Source organism: Aplysia californica, unplaced genomic scaffold (genome assembly GCF_000002075.1).
Source record: "Aplysia californica isolate F4 #8 unplaced genomic scaffold, AplCal3.0 scaffold00277, whole genome shotgun sequence".
NCBI classification, from domain to species: Eukaryota; Metazoa; Mollusca; class Gastropoda; order Aplysiida; family Aplysiidae; genus Aplysia; species Aplysia californica.
Window position 1 is genome coordinate 814,755 of NW_004797547.1, and position 4,565 is coordinate 819,319.

Sequence of the window (4,565 nt, forward strand, 5' to 3'; positions counted from 1 at the left end):
GGGGGGTTGTTATGTTAGTTGTCTAGACGTTGTTTTTCTGGGGGTGAGGGGTTTTGAAAGCTGGGGGTTATTGTAATGAATGACTTGAGATAAGAGACCCAGCGGTGCGGGATAGTTTTCTCCTAAAATTTGATGATAAAGCCAGATGTTTAGGAAATTCCTTGATTCTCCACTGGTATTTGGTATTTGCGATCCAGAAGTTGAACATCTTTTGTGTGGTTTGTCTTTTGTTCACTGAAGTTTTCTTTGTAGCTGCACACATGGGATTGTCCCACACGTGGGATTGTCCCACACGTGGGATTGTCCCACACATGGGATTGTCCAAGGGATGTCCATGTTCCGTGTGCACTTTGAAACAAGGGCCCAGAGTTGCTCAAACAGTGCATGCCTGTGTCCAAGTGTCTTTATGTTCAAGATATATTTATTTATTTATTAATTTATTCAATCACCCTCTCGGATTCCTCTAAATTATTTATTCATCAGTGTGAGTGGAAATCAGTGGTGAGAGAGTGAGAGTGTGTTTTGTGTGTTTGTGTGTGTACCGTGTGTTATCTGGGTGAGGGAGTTGTGCTTTCCTTTTGCGTGTCACTCTACCTGTGGGTTCAGACGTGACCTGTGAGTGAGCTAGGACACGTGGCGTGTGACACAACGTGTCTTAGTGTGAGAGGAGGAACGCCTTTGAAGGTGGTCAGCATTTTTTTAATACTTTTTTTTGTCAAATAGTTTCTTCAAGATTTAGTAAGTTTCTGAGCATATTTTTTTTTATCATGATACAAAAAAGTTTAGCCAAATTGTTTCGAAAATGAGAAACTGATTTCGTGTATACATATGGAATGGATAAAAAATGATAGGTTAGATTTTTGTAATGTCTTCAGGTCTCAAAATTAATTTGCAGCCTAGTGGTGTACCACATGAGCGTTTGTTCTGGTTCAGTTCTTGTTTGAAACTAGATTCGGGAAAATATCTGGATTTTGTACAACTTCTGGCCAATCTTTGAGAAGCTGTTGACTTTATATAAAAATAATCTTGAAACGAGATGTATTAAACTTCAACAATATGATCCATACATTTTGAGTCCCCCACACACTCTCGTATCCATGGGTTCTGGAAAGTCCGTTTTGGGGTTTTTTAAAAGCCAGTTAGCACTCTGAAGTACAAGTCATTGCTGCGTGTTTGTTGGACTGAATGAGCAGCTGGCCAGCCTATTGAGTGTATGCCTATGCCGTCTCTATCAGTAGCTGGCCAGCCCATTGAGTGTATGCCTATGCCGTCTCTGTGCTAGTGTGTCCCTTTCTCTTGTGCCTGTGGTCCAATTCAACGTATGAGTGAACATTCCATGCATCATTTCTAAAGTGAGATTGAAATTGTGGTCTCATCTCGTGGCCACTTGTGAAAGGAACAGCAACATGTCACCACTTGTCTCGTCTCTCACGCCTGTTTAGGAACTCGTATAACCCTATCCGTACGCCGTGTTTTACTATCGTATCCATACGAAGTGGGGAACTCTGTGCCACCACTTTCCAAAGAGGAAATTTACTCGTTAATCCAATCTGTACGCTTTGTAAAGCAGTCTGTCAAAATGATTTTTTGAGAAATACTGAAAGTTTCAAAGAGATCTTCGTACTAGAAGTTTTCTAAAATGTGAAGAATACAACCCGGGGGGTACAAAATGACCCCTGGGCGTACGGATAGGGTTAATGTGTCCCGTCAGTGTGCCTGTATGTGAGAGAGAGAGAGAAAGAGAGTGAGTAAGTGAGTGAGTGAGAGAGAGGAAGGAGAGAGAGAGAGAGCATATTTGTGTGTAACGGAGAAAGATGTTAAGTCTGATTGGTATGAACATTGTAGTTTTTGTGTACAATTTTATTGTCAGTCTTCTGTGCAGCGTGCCATATTCGTATAGGCTCTCTCTCTCTCTCTCTCTCTCTCTCTCTCTCTCTCTCTCTCTCTCTCTCTCTCTCTCTCTCTCTCTCTCTCTCTCTCTCTCCCTTGCACTCTCTCACTCTTTCTCTCTCTCTCTCTCTCTCTCTCTCTCTCTCTCTCTCTCTCTCTCTCTCACCCACCCTCTCTCACCCCCTCTCTCTCTCTCTCTCTCTCTCTCTCTCTCTCTCTCTCTCTCTCTCTCTCTCTCTCTCTCTCTCTCTCTCTCTCTCCCTCCCTTCCCTGTGGTGGTGGAGAGAGTTATCCTTACCTAGAACATGCACTGTGAGATAGCTGGGTGGAAATCGCCAGTCAAGACCAATGAACCCCGATTCAGCATTTGCTACTTAATGATATTTATGAAGTGTACATGAATTTTAATGCTGACATTTTGAATTAATCTGAAACTTTCTGTTGCCAATTTGATTGTCACCTTTCAATTTCTGTAAACACCATGGGATTTGATCTATACATACATATATATATATATATGTATGAAAGATTCTGATTTAGCATAATAAAGATATTATTGTCACCCTAGCAAATGTCACCTCAGCTGTGTGTACGTTCTGCGTTGTCACCCTAGCAAATGTCACCTCAGCTGTGTGTACGTTCTGCGTTGTCACCCTAGCAAATGTCACCTCAGCTGTGTGTACGTTCTGCGTTGTCACCCTAGCAAATGTCACCTCAGCTGTGTGTATGTTCTGCGTTGTCACCCTAGCAAATGTCACCTCAGCTGTGTGTACGTTCTGCGTTGTCATTCATCCCGACTGTCTGTGGGAAATGTTATCATGACTGTCTGTGGGAATAAAATCTGTGGGAAATGTCTGTGGGAAATGTGGCAGTGTCTGTGCTGTCCTTTGACCTGTATGAGGACGACGCCCATCTATGCTACTTCTTTGTGTCTGATTGTAAGCTGTAGAGACATGACGTAATACCATAAGAGGTGGGGTGGGGTGGGGGGGGGGGACTTTGTCTATGTAAGCATGTACATGAATATGTATTATTTGTACAAGATGCCTATTTTTTTATATATAATATTTCAAACTGAATTGAACTAAAAGTGTTCAAGATTGACATCCTATTCAAAGAGCTTGCATTTCACAATACCCGTAGCCCTTTCTCCATCTTCACAGTTTCTGTTGATGGTTTTTGTTAATTAACTATAGACGGTAAAGACAACACGAAAGCTCAAAGTCAGTCTACTTTGTACATATAGTAGATAGCCACACAGTGTGTGTACATGCGTGACAGTGTACAAACCTATGCACTAGGAAGAATCTGTACATAGACTACTCAGTGGTCGCTCCATCTGTCTTTGAGTTTGAATAAGTAGGTGGCTTTGTTCTTGCTCCTGGACTTGCGATGTTGAATCTAGCTTTGTAGGCCGTCGCTATGCAGAAGATGAATGTAGGCATATATGCTTTCTATTTGCGGAAAGCCTATAGACTGTCGTTTTATTTTAGTTTTGAGTTCGTAGAATTTGCGTTCCTTGAAATGGAAATGGTTTCTAATCTTATTTGGTTGTATTTCTGTATTGCCATTGTTGCTGTCGATACCAGGCTTTTTTCTTTTATTATTATTAATTTTTTTTAATATTCTGGTATTCCAGAGGATCTTGATGGTGGTTGCCACTGATTGGTCCTTCTCTGATCCTCTTCCCTGGTGTTTTCTCTTACTATCGTGTTTTCTCTGTCATGAGTTTTTGGTTCCAATAGTTGTGCGTCACCTTTAGGCGGTGGCTGCTCTCAACTCCAAACTTTGATGTTACTCAGGGAGGAGGCAGACTTGGCTGAACGTCTCCTCAAAACTCAAAGTAATTTGGGAATGAAGGTGAAGTTCTGTGACAAGTTTTTTCGGCCACTTAGGGTCATTTCTCAGGGTAGGATTGTTGCAATTAGATTATTACGCTGTCAGTTCGTTATGAATAGACAATGTCTGACCCATCTTGGGAAGATTAGGGGAAGGGTTTGTGTTTTATATGTGTGGGTTTTTTTAATTGGGTAATGTGAGGGGAGATACAGAGTAAGGCATCTTGAAAAGTATGTAGTTTACTTTGAGGGATATTAGAACTTCCTCTTGTTTGTTTTAGATGTCTTTGATTTCTTCAAGGTTTTCCTTCACACACGAATGATAATGATGATGAATGCACGGTTTGTGAGATGGAAGTTTAGATATATATACATATATATATATATATGAATATGTATATATATACATATATATATGTGTGAGTGCAAGTATTGAGCACCTTACCTGATGTTGCATGCGTTATATTTCATGTATAGGAGACGATAGATTTCTCATAGTATGAAAGTCTGTGACTGAGAGCAGTAGAGAGTGATAGATGGGTGTGACTGTGAGGAGTAGAGAGTGATAGATGGGTGTGACTGTGAGGAGTTGAGAGAGATGGATGGGTGTGACTGTGTCTGCTGTATAATACGATGGGTTCTGTCAGTCGGTTGCTATTGCTATGATGATAGTGCCAAACAAGGTTTTCATTTTGAGTGTGGTCGTGTCTCACGTTGTCTTCAGTTTGTACACATTAGGTAATGTCTGTTTATTTTGGTTGGACAAAACTTGTGTTCGATTTGCCTCAAAGTTTGCGAGAGTCGTGACTTTTTTGTTGGAATATCAACTTTATGTAA